This window comes from Suncus etruscus, chromosome 2 (assembly GCF_024139225.1).
Source record: "Suncus etruscus isolate mSunEtr1 chromosome 2, mSunEtr1.pri.cur, whole genome shotgun sequence".
NCBI classification, from domain to species: Eukaryota; Metazoa; Chordata; class Mammalia; order Eulipotyphla; family Soricidae; genus Suncus; species Suncus etruscus.
This window is the reverse complement of record NC_064849.1, coordinates 51,745,585-51,762,358: the sequence shown is the minus strand read 5'-3', so window position 1 is coordinate 51,762,358 and position 16,774 is coordinate 51,745,585. Positions and strand designations below refer to the sequence as shown.

The 16,774-nt window shown below is 34.5% G+C and overlaps 1 pseudogene; it reads left to right on the top strand.

The window, feature by feature from the left end:
* Positions 1-15,735: 15,735 nt before the first annotated feature.
* On the top strand, positions 15,736-15,831 carry LOC126002381 (uncharacterized; annotated as a pseudogene).
* The last annotated feature ends 943 nt before the right edge of the window (positions 15,832-16,774 follow it).

The window sequence follows — 16,774 nt, the reverse complement described above, 5'->3', positions numbered from 1 at the left end:
TTTCTGTTACTAACTGAACAGGATATATGTGGCTACAGATGACTTCTTACTGGGTTTTCTATGACTATTGTTACAGTCTTCAAGGAACAACTGCTCTGTGAACTAAACTTGGCTGCTCCAAGGGGAATAAAAGACTTCATCATAGTCTTTTCTTTCTTTAACTATTGAAGTTTCTTCAGCATTCATATATTTGTTTTAAAACATCTCTTATGTATTTAATTTAAAATATATATCAAATATTGATTGCTGACTTCTCCAAAATACCTCTAATATGCTGCTATTGTGCAATTTGTACGCCCAAAAGCAAAATTGATGATTTTTATAAAACATTTAACCTTCTCTTCACCAATCACTCTTCAACTTCTGATAATAAACAAATGGTAATTACACCCTAAAAACAAAGTCTTTAGTTCTTGACATCTTTTTTTTCTATCACCCTCCTTTCTTTTTTCTAAAAAATATTTTTCTTTAGGCTAGAACAATAGTATAGTGGTAGGGCATTTGCCTTGCATGCAGCTGACTTAGTTTGATCCCTGGCATCCCATATGGTCCCTTGAGCACCTCCCAGGAATAATTTCTGAGCTGAGAGTAAGGAGTAACTGTTAAGCACCACCGGCTATGGCTCCCCAAAAATTAATTAATTAGTAAATAAATTAACAATATTTGTCTTATTTCTGTTCTCTTTTATGGTCTTGTTGGGCCACATAGGCACTGATCCAGAGCCAGTTCTGGCTCAGTGCTGGGGATCTATATGGTATTGGGAATGAAATTGGAGCCTCCAACGCACAAAACATGGCATACAGCCAGTTGAGATATCCCTAGATACCCCTTCAGCAACAATATTGCAAACTAAAGTATTAAAAAAAGAAAAAAAGAGTGCCATAGAGACAATGTAGAGGGTAGGAGGGAAACTTGGGGAAGGGCAGTGGTAAAGGGATAGGTGTTAAAACATTGTATGACTGAAACACAATTATGAATAACTTTTCATCTCATAGTGATTTAATACATTTTAAAACACTACATTTTCAGATACATATTTGGCTCTCTATTTGTTTTAAAATTTTCAATTTGACACTGTTGCTAAACTTTAAACACACATTTTCATAAACTGATCTTTTTAAATTATACCTCTATCAACTCAACAAAGATATCAGAAACATTTTATGTTATCCAATTTTAATCAAATCAAACTCATTTCAAATCTGTCCACTCACTACCTTTATGACCATTTTTCTTATTTAAATGCCTATTATACTTTATCTAATTGTTACAAAAGAATCCCAATCTAATTTTGTTGTTTTCTATTATTGAAAAGTTCTACTTCCAAATTCTACCTGCAACATACACAATTTGGATCATGTCAAAACCTTTCCTGGCGTGGGGCCGGGCGGTGGCGCTAAAGGTAAGGTGCTTGCCTTGCCTGCGCTAGTCTCGGACGGACCGCGGTTCGATCCCCCGGCGTCCCATATGGTCCCCCAAGCCAGGAGCGACTTCTGAGCGCATAGCCAGGAGTAACCCCTGAGCGTCAACGGGTGTGGCCCAAAAACCAAAAAAAAAAAAAAAACCTTTCCTGGCTTCATACTACACCCAAGTAAAACCTATTCTATGCTTGATTTATACTACCTGCATTATTTCAACTCTGACTACTTGATTAGCCAATGATAGAATCAATGTAACAGCAATGAAAATGTGAGATGCTCACTTAGGTTTCAAAAGAACACTTTTAGAGATGTGATAGCAAATATAGGCAGCAGTGTGTTTATCCCAGGAACTACTGTTTAAATGTTTTCCTATTTGAACTCCTGCAATATATTCCCTGATTTCTCTGAGATCTTGTTGTCCTCCAAGCTTCATACCGCAACCACAGAGGTTATATATTCTCTATACTCCTATGCATAAAAGTTTTCAGTGGTGTAGAACCATCTGATCTGATTCCTAATCTAGCTCTCCAATATTGTCTCATGCTTTTGTCTGCTTTATTATTAAAACTTTACCTGAGTGGCTGCTTTTCAGTTGCTCAAATGTATCAACCACTTCATCTGATGTCCTGGTATGTGTCTCTTTATGTAAACCATTTCTTCCACTTTTTGTATGCCAGCTCCATCTTCAAAATTTGGCCTTAACTTAAAAACACATTTTCAGGGTCTTTCTAGATCAGTTTGTAATCAACTGCCATCTTTTTTTTCCTGTTGTACCATTTTTACTTCCTAATTTCATACAAGTCTAGTTTGCTTGCCTTATTGTCTGTCTTTCAGTTTTCTAAAAATTTAATGCAGTATAGTCATCATAGATGTTACCTATACTAAGAGCTAAGGTTCATGACCAAAGGGGCAGAAATAAAATACTATGTTAAATCCTTAAAGGATTATGTTAAGAGAGGAACTAAGGAATAGCAGTCTATATTATAGAACGATTGTGTAGTTGTACAAAACCCATAAAAAGTAGTAAAATTCCAGATATTTGGGACCTTAGGAAGACAGAATGGAAGAAGTCACTAATATTAGACTAGGACATTGAGACTAGAAAGAAGTAGCCCATATGGTGAGGGTTTAGGACTTTTCTTGTCAATAAGCACAATGGAGCCTCAGAAAGTATAAGAGAATGAAATATAAGATGTTATGACTGAGATGAGGTCAGAAAAAAAATATGGATTATCTTCAATAAAACAAGTTTTCAATCTCTACTATTTCAATAAATAAAACAGACATATGGAACTAAAAACAACTTTTTAATGTCAAAGATAAAAAAATCCATAAATTCAAATATAACTAAAATTTTAATTTGTATGTTTTTATAAGGACCACTTCTGGAAGTTTTTGTAAACTTACAGGGCAAAAATCTGGATGTACTTGGGGCAGGAGAATTGGTGCAGGCATGGATGACATGTAGTGCCAGGAATAAAACTCAAGACCTTAAAAAGGCCAGGCCTGTGGCTCTATTAATTTAGTCATATCCTTGGCAGCACAACTTAAAGCTATAATGCAATTTTCAGTTGGGAACTGGCCATTAATTTTACAAAGAAACCAGTGCCAAAAGTGCTATAATATAAAGGGCTGTAAATATAAATAGCTTTGAGAGCTATTTACCTTAAATAATACAGAAAAATATTTTTTTGAGTATTATCATCCATGCATTATTTTGGTAAACTTTATGTAGTTAAAATTGCTTAATTTATAGAAAAACATTTCAAGATAATCTGTACATAAACAAATCACTACACTGAAATAATTTTAAGTCTAGAAAAAGGTTGCACTGGTGAAGGGGGATGTTCTTTTTTATAACTGAAATGCAACTACAAACATATTTATAATAATAGTGTTTAAATAAAGATATATAAATAAAGAAAAATACATAAAATTCAGTATTTATTATTTGGAGATTCATCTAATAATCTGGAAAAAAAGACCCATATAATATAAAAAAGTTTCTTTTCTCCCCAATCACAGAGTTTTGATATGACATGATTTGACCCCAAATTCCACTGGACAGTCTGTTACAAAGTAATTAGAAATACACAATGTACTTGTTCAATTTGTTTGTACTATGTAAAATTGATTTTTTTCTTTAATACTAAAATTTGGTCCATCTGTTGGGAAAACAGAAAATGTTCTAAATATATACAAAGAGTGGAAATGCTTCATTCCACTGGCTGTATCCTGTGGTATATGCATTTTCATCAGTATGTTTGTCTTGCAGACAAAATGAATATCAGATGGTGGTTTTTGAAAAAGGGCAGACCTAACATGAGGTGATTAGTTTCAAAAACAGATTTTTATTCTTGATAAATTATTACCAAATACAATCATCTGTTGATTGAGGATATAAAACAGATTGGTCATACTACAACCCACAGGTTAAATGAAAAACGGAAATAATAAGTTTATTTAACATGGTCTTGCATTAGGTTCCCAGCAGTGCAAATCTAAGGCAAATAATTAGATTTCCAACTTAAAGATATACATTTGTTAAGCCAGACATTTCCTGAGGTCATCTATTTCTCTGTTGGCTAGTTTCTTTGCACTGGTAAAGAACATTTCAACTTAGAACTTTATATGACTATACCTTGTATATTATTCTGATCAATCCAGTACTGCAATTTGATTCAGGGATGATGCAGAGAGAGTGAGCAAGGAGGTGATTTTGATGACTCTTGGCTGCAAATCAGATCCAAATATATAGAGACAGAAGAAAAAAATTTAAATTCCCTATGAGGTATAAAAGAATTTGCTCACACACTGGTAAACTAAATACTTCATTTATCTTACACTAAATAAATAAGACCAAAACCAAAGTATGCTCATTTTTTAAAATGTCCTCTCTGCTTTTCGTTCAGACAATTACTGAATTTTGTGGTGACAGGAAGTTAAGATATAACTGTTCACATCAGTGTATCTTACTTTTACTGAGCATGCTCCCTGCCTATTCTTCCCCCTCCTATATTTCTTCAGTAATTTACAGCTCTGCTCTGTAATGTCTCTCCAGGGAGCAAAGAATCCCATTATAGATGATTCCTCTGTGCAGGCTTCAGCTCTGTAAATCAACAGGCTGAGCTCTCTAACAGATTTTAAATCCATGCTTGAGTTAGATTGGGACAACTTGCAAATTGGTGGGGAGGGAAGTGGGGGTTGGAAGGAGAGTTTAGTAAGCAGAATTAGTTCTAGGAAAAGAATTTATCTTGGAGCTTGTGTTTTTGTAAATTTTTCCAGTACAGCTCTTCCATAGAGTGGAGGTTCAGAAACAGCAGGACTTGGAAAAGTATATCCAAGTATAAAAGTGTATATCGAGGAGATTCTCTCCCCAGAAGACATTTACAAGAGCTTCTAGTAAGTCCAACAAAGTATCAGGAGCATAAAGTAAGGTGGACTAATGACTCCTTGGAGATAAAATTTCTAAGTATAACGGTGCACCTTGAAAAGATAAAATGAAGTTGTTTAACAAGAGGGAGGAGGAAAAGAAATCTCTGAGAATTAAATGGCTCATAGGAAATTTATTTTCCTAAATAGCTTCATATGCATTTATTACTCAAAAAATTTAAATATCTCTAGAAGGTATTGGAGAGATTGTCATTATTTTATGTAATTAGACTTTATTTAAAATAAATTATAATTGGGAAGTGTAGCTTATATAATTTCATAAACATATTTTGTGAAAATATTATATATATTTGATTACATCATATGATATCAAGATTGATAATATTAAGATACAGATTTGAAATTTTCAATGATTAAAAATACAACATATAGTGATTTTAAACATTTATTTTTAGTTTTAGGGTCACACCTGGTGGCGCTCAGGGGATACTCCTGGCACTGCACTCAGAAGTCGCTCATGGCAGTCTAAGGAATCATATGGGATGTTGGGATTCAAACTGGGTCCTTCCTATATTGGCTGCATGTGAGGCAAACGCCATACCACTGTGCTATCACTCCAGCCTCACATTCTCTATTTCTAAGTAACATTATGCTTAACTTAAACCAAGGATTATGTGTTTATTGAAATAGGAAATAGTAAGAGTAGAGAGAGAAGGCAACCTGATGCATCAAATTTTATTTGAGAATCAATTCCATATAAGACCAAGCCACTTGAGTTTAACAAAATACACTTTTATTGTTATTATCAATGAATAAGAAAGATTTCTCTCCATCCATGTCACAATCTCTGACCCTCCACTTTCTCTCTGTTCTCTCTTCTTTTCTCTATTTTCTCACTATGTCTCTCACAAACACACACAAACACACACACACACACGCAACACACAATCTCTTAGTAAAGCTGTTCCCTATTGGTCCTAAACTTCTGTTTTATCTTTAACTTATTTTCACATATAAACTTTTTTCACTTGGCTATTTTTGTGAATAGCACTTTCACTCTATACTTTTCCATTTGTGTAACTGTTGCTTTGTCTTCTTACATATTCTCCCTTTAGCATTTATTATTTACTTTTTTTTCTATGACTGTAATAAGTCTCATCAACTCAACCTTTGGTCAACGTCATGTCATTCTGTCTACATTTCCTTGTTTTGAATTTTCTTCAGATCTTCAGTATGTACATACTTGTAATTAATACTCCTAACACAATACTCTAATAATAAATAAGATCTAGAGTTTGTGCTATTTCCATTTTTATAACTCTGTAGCCTTAAGAAAAAAAATCATATATCTCTCCCCAAAAATACTGAAAATAGTATAGTCATCCATAAAGAATTGAGAAAATTAATAGATTGGGACAAATTACCTCTAAACGAATTATTCCAAGTAAAACTCTCTGTTAGTTAACATTCCTTACTAGTATAAAAATAGTAGTATATAATTATTAAAGTGAAATAGGTTTTTAGAAGGTAACTTAATGGAACCCTTGATACATTTTGATTATAACCTTTGTCAATTTGAAGTAATTTCTTGTAGGGCTCATTGCCTTTTCCAGAATCCCTTCTTCAGGCCAACAACCTACATGTCAAGATCTGCCTCTGATTACTGTGATTACCAATATGTTGAACACACCTCGAGGACAACTTTACTCCCCTGATGAAAACCTAAATGACATTCCATAACTGTTTGCTTCAGTTGTTTTTCTGGATAGAATCTCACTGTCAATCTTTATTCCTAGATTTTTCTGAAAATTTACCTTCTCAACATGGACTATTGTGTAGAGACTTCTCTGTGCTGCCAGGAAACTTCAGACTGAACTTTTAAATGGAAAAAAAGCCTTAGGGCACAACTGGGCACCCATGTGCTCCTTTAAGAATTTTGTGTTTATTTTAAATTGGTGCTCCATCTCTAAAGTTCAAGAGGAACCTTAAAAAAAAAACAATGTTTAAAAAGATCCAATTTCCCTGCACCTTTGGTCAAGAGTTCATAGTTACTTCCTCTGTAAGAAAGAGCACAAACTTACCTTAGAAATAGCAAAGAATTAAAACCAATGGATTCACTTTCCTCCATCTACTGAGTCACTGAATAACTTAACTATCTTTGCCTTCCATAAAATAACTCTAATTCTCTACTTATTTGGCATTATTAACCTCAAATGTAAATAATGAATGTTGAACTCTAGAACACCATTCCAATAAACACTCTTTACTTCTGCTTACATGTACTTCAAACAATACTTCTTTGATTTCTGTTTAACAGTTCTTCTATGTTTGCTCTCACAGAACACTAGCTTCCCCCCATTCTCCTGCTCCCAGCCCCCCCTCACTAAGAGAGCACATGCCACACTGTACCACTGCTGGTATGCCTGCACTTTCTCCCTGCCTGTAGTGTCAGTGAGCTCATGAGACACAGGAATCCCATATTATTCACCTTAGTATTTCAAAACACAGCATAATGATTACTATAGACTAGTAGCCTACGAATTTATTTGTAGAAGTGGACCCAGAAATTTTTAGGACATTCTAACTACTACATAAGGGCAGGCCCCCACAAACTGAGTAAAACAGTGAAATAAAGTAATTATGTCATTGAGGATAAAAATATGTGCTAATTTTGGCAAAGTTAATAAGAAAGATTCTGTGTAACTGAACTAATCCATCATATTAATCTTACTTTTGCTGGTGAAATTCTGAATTTTGCAAGGCAGTTCTAATCTTCCTTTTAAATTGAATCATGTTTTTGTTGACCATTCCCTGCTATAACTAACTCTTAATTCATTTAAAAAAATCACATTCTTTTTTTCTTTTTCTTAATTTTTTTATTTAAACAACTTTATTACATACATGATTGTGTTTGGGTTTCAGTCATGTAAAGAACACCACCCATCACCAGTGCAACATTCCCATCACCAATGTCCCAAATCTCCCTCCTCCCCACCCAAACCCCGCCTGTACTCTAGACAGACTTTCTATTTCCCTTGTACATTCTCATTATTAGGATAGTTCAAAACTTAGTTATTTCTCTAACTAAACTCACCCCTGTTTGCGGTGAGCTTCATGAGGTGAGCTGTAACTTCCAGCTCTTTTCTCTTTTGTGTCTGAAAGTTATTACAAGAATGTCTTTCATTTTTCTTAAAACCCATAGATGAGTGAGATAATTCTGTGTCTTTCTCTCTCTCTCTCTCTGACTTATTTCACTCAGCATAATACATTCCATGTACATCCATGTATAGGAAAATTTCATGACTTCATCTCTTCTGACAGTTGCATAATATTCCATTGTGTATATGTACCACAGTTTCTTTTGCCATTCATCTGTTGAAGGGTTTCTTGGCTCTTTCTAGAGTCTTGCTATGGTAAATAGTGCTGCAATGAATATAGGTGTAAGGAAGGGATTTTTGTATTGTATTTTTGTGTTCCTAGGGTATATTCCTAGGAGTGGTATAGCTGGGTCATATGGGAGCTCGATTTCCAGTTTTGGGGGGAATCTCCATCCATATTGCTTTCCATAAAGGTTGAACTAGACGACATTCCCACCAGCAGTGGGTAAGAGTTCCATTCTCTCCACAACCCCGCCAACACTGCTTGTTCTCATTCTTTGTGATGTGTGCCAATCTCTGGGATATGAGGTGGTACCTCATAGTTGTTTTGATTTGCATCTCCCTGATGATTAGTGATGTGGAGCATTTTTTCATGTGTCTTTTGGCCATTTGTATTTCTTCTTTGTCAAAGTGTCTGTCCATTTCTTCTCCCCATTTTTTGATGGGATTAGATGTTTTTTTCTTATAAATTTCTGTCAGTGCCTTGTATATTTTGGAGATTAGCCCCTTATCTGATGAGTATTGGGTGAATAGTTTCTCCCATCAGTGGGAGGCTCTTGTATCCTGGGCGCTATTTCTTTTGAGGTGCAGAAGCTTCTCAGTTTAATATATTCCCATCTGTTAATTTCTGCTTTCACTTGCTTGGAGAATGCAATTTCCTCTTTGAAGATGCCTTTAGTCTCAATGTCCTGGAGTGTTTTACCGACATGTTGTTCTATATATCTTATGATTTCAGGTCTGATATCGAGGTATTTCATCCATTTGGATTTAACCTTGTACATGATGTTAGCTGGGGGTCTAAGTTCAATTTTTTGCAAGTGGCTATCCACTTGTGCCAACACCACTTGTTGAAGAGGCTTTCTTTGCTCCATTTAAGTGCTTTTCTTGTAGGCAGCAGAAGGTTGGATTGAGTTTTTTGATCCATTTAGCCACTCTGTGTCCCTTAACTGGTGCATTTAGTCCATTGACATTGAGAGAAAGAATTGTCCTGGTAGTTAGTGCCACCTTTATATCGAAGTTTGGTGTGTCTGTTTGTCTGTCTTGTCTTAAAGTAGGCCGTTCAGTTTTTCTTTTAAGAATGGTTTTGAGTCTGTAAAGTTTCTGAGCTGTTGTTTTTCTGTGAAACCATGTATTGTTCCTTCAAACCTGAAAGTGAGTTTGCTGGGTGCAGTATTCTAGGCAAAGCATTTATTTCATTGAGTTTTGTCACTATGTCCCACCACTGCCTTCTGGCCTTGAGTGTCTCCAGTGACAGGTCTGCAGTAAATCTCAAGGATGTTCCCTTGAATGTAATTTCTCTTTTTGATCTTGCTGCTTTCATAATTCTGTCTCTATCTGTCTCTATCATTGTGATTAGGATGTGTCTTGGGGTGTTTATTCTGAGGTCTCACTTAGTTGGTATGCTTTGGGCACGCAGGATTTGATTGCATGTAATCATTAGCTCTGGTAATTTCTCTTTAATGATGTTCTTGACCATTGATTCTTCCTGGAGATTTTCTTCCTGGGTCTCTGGGGCTCCAATGATTCTTAAGTTGTTTCTGTTGAGCTTATCATAGACTTCCATTTTCATCTGTTCCCATTCTTTGAGTAATTTTTACATTGTTTGATCATTTGCTCTAAGGCTTTTTTCCAATTTCTTCTGCTGTATGGAATTGTTATTCATCTCATCTTCCAGTGTACTAATTCTATCCTGAGCTGCTGTTAACCCGTGGGAAAGCTCAACCATGTTTTTCTTCATCTACTGAGTTTTTCAGACCTGTTATTTGACCTGAAATTTCAGTTTGGAGTTTTCTGATTTCTATCTTCATATTCTCTTGATTCTTATTAGTGTTCTCTTCTATACTTTCTTTGAATTCTTTGAACATCTCCCATATTGCGACTCTAAACTCCTTATCTGAGAGACTGACTAATCGGTTGGTCATGTTAAAGTCATCAGAGTTGCCATTGTCATTCTCTATGTCTGGCGCTGGCCTGCGTTGTTTCCCCATTGTCACACTTGTATTGTGGGTTTTTCTACATGTTGTGATTGTATTCATTGGCTAAATGATGTGCACTGCCGGGAAGCGAAGCAGAGTGGCTGTGTTCCTCTGGCTCCACCCTTTCTGGGCTTGTAAACTCAACTCCAGGGAAGGCTCCAGAAAAGGTGAGCCATCCGCAGATGAGCCACACATAAGATGAAATCAGGCCGAAAATGGAGCAAGCACAGAAGACAGGCAGATAAGGGTGCTGGCATCTGAGTTCCAGTAAATTTCAGCGACTTCCCCTTTCTGGGCATGTAAGCTCACCTCCAGGGAAGGCTCCAGGGAAGGCAAGGCATCCTTAGATGAGCCACACACAGGATGAAATCAGGCCGAAAATGGAGCACAGCACAGAAGACAGGCAGATAGGGGTGCTGGCATCTGAGTTCCAGCAAAATTCAGCCTAAACCTATGTTTTAACTGTAAAATTAGGGGGTTGTCTTATACGCCTGGTCATCTTATATGCTGGAAAATATGGTAGATAGGAAATTCACAATGAGTTTTCAGGATGAAGATAAACAAGATTATGTTTGAAGAAGGGATTCTATCGCTAGACCAAGTCTTGTCTGCGGAGTAATTGGTCTTCCAGCAGCAATATCAGAACTTGGGTTCAATGATAGAATTTGTTGTGCCAGTCAGATGCCAGCCAGAGTATTCAAGGCAGACTGATTTCTAAGGCAAGTGTGCTGAGATGACCAGTCATCCTCTATGTCAGTTGCTTGTGATAAAAAATCACATTCTAAACCCTGTCAACTGTTGAAAGAGACTGTCACTGCTTCCAAGCAGGGTCAGTTGATGGCAGTTTGTAGATGCAACCCAGGACTAGCTAGCTCACTTTGGAGGACCACACCCCATTAAAATAATGAGTCATGAGAGTCTTTATCCAGTAAACTCAAGTCAGCAGGTTTTATAACTAATTAGGCTTTAGAATATTATTTCTCCTCCATAAAGTCTGTAATCCTCTATACAAAAAAAAATAAGACAGAAGTTTAGTGGACCTCAAATGCTCAATAGTTCATGGTCCCTACCTTCTCCAGGCAATGACAGTTAAAATCCTGAGCACTGTGTACTTGGGTATAATGTAAAAATGTAAGGTGTGGGATCAGAGTGGTGGCACAGGCAATAGGGTGTTTGCCTTGTATGCGCTAATCTAGGATGAACAGCGGTTCGATCCCAAGGCGTCCTATATAGTCTCCCAAGCCAGGGGTGATTTCTGAGCACATAGCCAGGAGTAACCCCTGAGCGTCACTGGATGTGGCCCAAAAACCAAAAAAAAAAAAAAAAAAAAAAAAAGTAAGGTGTGTTTCACAATACAATAACCCTTTGGAATGAAGATAAATATTTACTGGGTTTTAAAAATTATTAGTGGAAGAAAACGATGTAGTTTTTTTTAATCAGCCAACAACTTTGTTATTCATAATGTCTATATTTTTTTTGCATCTTTTTCTTTTACTTGTTCTAAACACAAATAGGAGGCTACTCAAACAGCTAAGCAAGGAACAAAATATCTAATTATTTAATCCTTTGTTGTTCTGTAACTGTAAATAATTTCTTTATGTGCATATAGCTAGTTTCAAATAAGGATGAATAGTATCTTATGTTTTAGATAAAAATAATTTTAAGAAAATACTTTGTGGGCCCGAGAGATAGCACAGCGGCGTTTGCCTTGCAAGCAGCCATCCAGGACCAAAGGTGGTATGTTCGAATCCCGGTGTCCCATATGGTCCCCCCGTGCCTCCAGGAGCTATTTCTGAGCAGACAGCCAGGAGTGACCCCTGAGCATCCGCCGGGTGTGGCCCCCCCCCCAAAAAAAAAGAAAATACTTTGTATTTGTGTACTTATATCTAATTTTTATGCAATTGATTATATATAGATTTTAAAACATATATTGAATATACTTGTCAAATGTAAATTATTTTATTCTTTAAATATTTTTTCAGTTTTAATTAGCAATTCACAAAAATTATTTAATAAAAGTTACTACAATACAGAAATACATTACTTTAGATAGCATAGAGGTATAGAAATAACCTGAATATTGAAACTAGAGAGATAATACAGCAGAGATTAGGCATATAAGGAGTGATACAGTATGAAGTCATTATTATTTGGGCATGTAGATATTGACAGAGATGGAAGTACAGAGCTAATTTTGTCATCTGATGCACCCCTAACGTGCTGCTAACATTTAATGCAGTTACTGCAAGGGCAATTTAATTTATGTTTAGATTGAGCCTTATGCAAGGCAAAAATACTTGTTCCAATACCACTTAAAAACAATTTATTATAATTTTGTAAGAAACTAACAAATACATATATTACCAAGCTGTGCCAGAAAACCAGATAATCTTCAGATTTTTAAAGTTCATAATCTTCAAATTAAAGAGTCACTTTCTTATCTAGCTTCCTCTTCATTGTTGTAGGATAAAACTTGCCAACAAATGTCAATTTTATTTTATTAAATTGACTGTGAAAAGCATGTACTTTATCAGTCCTAGACTTCTTTGATTTGTTTGTTGCCAAAAATTTTAGAAATCCTGCTCATACATATTAAAACAAATAAGGAGAGACATAAAGAGAAAAAAAAAGGATGTGGGTAAAATGTGAAATAGAGAATGATGCATAAATTCAAATCTATATAGATAAAACCAAGGGATAAATACCAGTATCAAAGATCTAGATTAGACACTGAGTAGGTGACTCTTTGACAGGAACATAAGGCACTTAGTCAAACAATCTGCTAGTAACTGAAGGACTCAGAGGATTCCAGTTATCTTCCTCCAATTAGACTTTCTATATCAGAGCCTACATTACTTCTTAGGATATAGATAGCATACAAATGTGATCCATGACTACTTGTAAAGATTCTGTTGCACAATTGCAAATAATCTTTTTTCTTCATATCATTGGCTCTTAATTGTTTTTTCAAAAGATACTTCCTGAAAAGTAACTATTATAAGTTCTCTAGAAAAGGTAGAAGCAGCATTATACTTCCCTACACTTCAATCAATTATTGATTTTTAATGAAAGCATATACATACTATCACATATTGTGATATACAATTATATCACAAGTATTTATAAAATGTATTTGTCTGCAAAATTTTTTTTTGAAAAATAGAACTCCTTAGGGCCAAGAGATAGGATAGAGCACTATTCTTGCACATGGCCTAGTTGGGCTTGATCTCCATCACATTATATGGTCCTCCCAAGAACTGCCAGAGGACCCCAGAATCAGTTGTAAGCCTTAAGCACTACTAGGTATGGTCCAAATACCAAAGGAGAGACAACCCCATAAGTTTCTGAAAGGGATACAGTTAAAAGTGATACAGTTAAAAAACTGCAGTTTTTTGATATGGCAGAAATTATAAAGAAGTTCATCATGAAGATCTAATAGTTAGCTTTTTATTGCTGAATTTATGTTAATTTATGTAATATTTTTAAGGAGCAGGTACATAGTGTTCTGGGCAAGGAGAAAAAGAATTAAGAAACACCATCAATTCCAAGTACCCTATAACTAAGTATCATCAATCTTAAGAGATCATTTAACTAAAAAGAAACAAAAGGCCATGTATTCAGAGGTTAAGGTATTTTCTTTGCATGTAGGCAGACCCAAGTTCAATCTCCAGTACTATATCTTGTACTGGGAACACCACCAGTGTACTCAGCCCCAAGTAAGTCCTGAGCACTGCCCTTTATAGTGCCCAACCGAATAGATAAATAAAAGAAATGGTTTAAATTACCTTCCTAACAAATTTTAAAAGTGCCAGTATGGTTTCTCTTATTTTATTTGGAGAAAACAAGGTCAATATATTAATAGAAATTACAAAAACAATGAAATGAAACAAACATATCAGTGTATCTTTATTTTGAGAAATAGAATAGACCTAATAGTTTAATACCTAAAACCTCTACCTCTATGTGAATTCAAATTTACAACCTCTAAATCTTTAATTTTCCTTCCCAATTTCAAGATGGCTTATTTACAACATAACACAGATGGTGACAATATTAGGTGACTGTCTCTGCTGTATAGAAACAAAAGTCAGGTATTCACTCCAGGAGGCTATTCCTATCAACAGAACAATGATGATCAGCTTTGTTTTGCTTTGTTCTTTTTAAGGTTAATGAGAAGAATCTAGATTTTTATCTCCTTTTGTGAAGCTCCTTTCCCCCAGTTGAAGTAGAGCCTCCCACAATACTACAGTAGCTCCAGAGTGTGTTCAGCGGCTGTGGCAGCTCAACCATGCAATTTTATAGCAGGCAGCAAACAAGGCAGAGAATTCAGGGTTAAAAACTCAAGTGAAGTTTTGTCTTCTACAGTAATGAAAGCTGACTAAAAGAGTAAATCAAATGGATCTCCTAACAAAATGAAAACAGCTGTTTGGCCTGGCTTGGTCTCTGATTTAGGTTAAGTAATTATTGCTCTAGTGTGGTTCAAGGTTGTTCTGTATTAGTGAAATAGGATATCACATGAAAATCATCCAACTTTTTAATTTACTGTAGCATCAGAAATTCCACTGTATAAAAAAATTCCAGAAACGTAATCTTCTAAAAACTCTACCTATAAACCTTTCAAATACCAATTGATTAAATCTTCCGACATAATTACACAATGCATAATTATATTATAGTAATAACCTTTCATATCTCTGCTAAATATTTTAATATTTTTAACTTTAAAATACTATTTCTCAAGTATTACAATTGATATAAAATATTTCAGTTCCCAAGTAACTGTAAACTCATTTTTATAGAAATCTTCCTAGAATGAGTAAATAATGAGCTACTTCTTGAGCTCTCAAAGAAGCCCATTTTAATAGTCTCGATCTTTTTGTGTTTCTGATTCAACCTTAACATACCAATCATGGTTTACAAAAGTAATAGTTTTTCACAAATATTAACCACAATTAAATATTTAATGTAGTCCTCTCTCATGTAAGAACTTTAATTTTTCTAGCTTGCCTATGAATGCCAAATAAATTCTAGGCTTTTTTTTTTGTTCTTTATGATTTTGTTAATGGTTAAAAAATTAAAATATCTGACTTAGATGCTAATTATTGATAAAATAAAGACTAAAAACCTTGGCAACTAACGTTATCTTTTTATATCACTTGAAAGATACTAAGATACTAAAGTGTATGAATAACATGAGAATTCAGATTTCTAACACAAATTTTAAGTTATAGGATAATGTTTCATTGAAATGACATCATTAGTACATTTTTTTTTATTCAGGTGCAATCAACTCAGTTCTCGGCAAAAGAGCAAGAGAAAGAAGAGTGAGAGGGACAAAAATTTTCATTGATGAATTAATATTTGAACATTTTTATTTATGTTATATGAAATTTAGTTAAAATTCACAAATGTTCTTACAATTATTGAGGCAAATACAACATCATTACCTTTCCAGTAGGACAGTAGCTTTTTTGAAATTTAAATGAAATTTCTTGTGAGCTTTTTGATAGCTAGTGATTGCCAATACATCAGAATAACAGAAATAGTGTGCTATTTCTTTGGCAGCACGTATACTAAGTATACTAAAATTAGAGCGATACAAGGAGATTAGGATGGCCCCTGCACAAGTATGACACGCAAATTCATGAAGCATTCCAGAATAGCAGAAATAGCAAAGTTATATATGTTGTTTTACAAACTGTTTCTACATTATGAGCCTTCTTTGGGGTCATTATTCATTACATTCAGAAACTGTTGTGAAACTAAGTCAACAGAGTATAATTTACCTAAGGATTAGAGAGAAACTCAACAAAAAGAAATATTTAAAAGAAAGGTTTAGTTTTTCCTTCAGACAAGTCATGTAAATTCCAGAGATCTTCAAAATGATAAAGTATAAGAAGCCTGTCACAGTCTTAGTTTTGTACAATCTAAGAGAATAACAGCAATGGTTTCATTGCTTTATGTTGTCAGTATTTTCTTTCAAAAACCAAAAAATGCTGTTGCTTTGTGATATGTTTTATGCATTTGTTTTAGTGAACTGAAAAATATCATTAACAAATCTATATAGATTATAGGGCATTGTTAAGCTCATGAGTCAAATAATAAAGTCTGACACTTTCCAGTTTTCTGTAAGTTTTTAAAGTAATATCAGAAAGTGGTTCTTTAAGGAGTTTCTATGCTGAAAAGAAAATCTTTCTCCCTAAAAATTATGTATCTTATATTCCAATTTTTATGTCTTCAATATTTTAGCTCTGTTTTTTCTGTTATGATTCCACCTGAGGTGAGTCATAATTTATTTTTATTGAGGTAATGAATTATTCTTTAATTCCTACAACCTTTGAGTTGCATCTTGTGAATAAAAGCTTTCTAAATACACAATAAAAAGTACTGTGATTTCCCCCAATATTTTAAGGATTAATATCCTATGATTTTTATTTTACCTTCTTATTTTACCTTCTTCCTTCTATATTGCATTCCAGGGATAAAACTAATATAAGTCTATGAAATCATCTGATAGCTTGGAAATCAAATATCTAACTAAATTGTAATCAATGAATACATTTAAATGATAATTTCTGTCTAGTATATATGTATATATGCATATGTA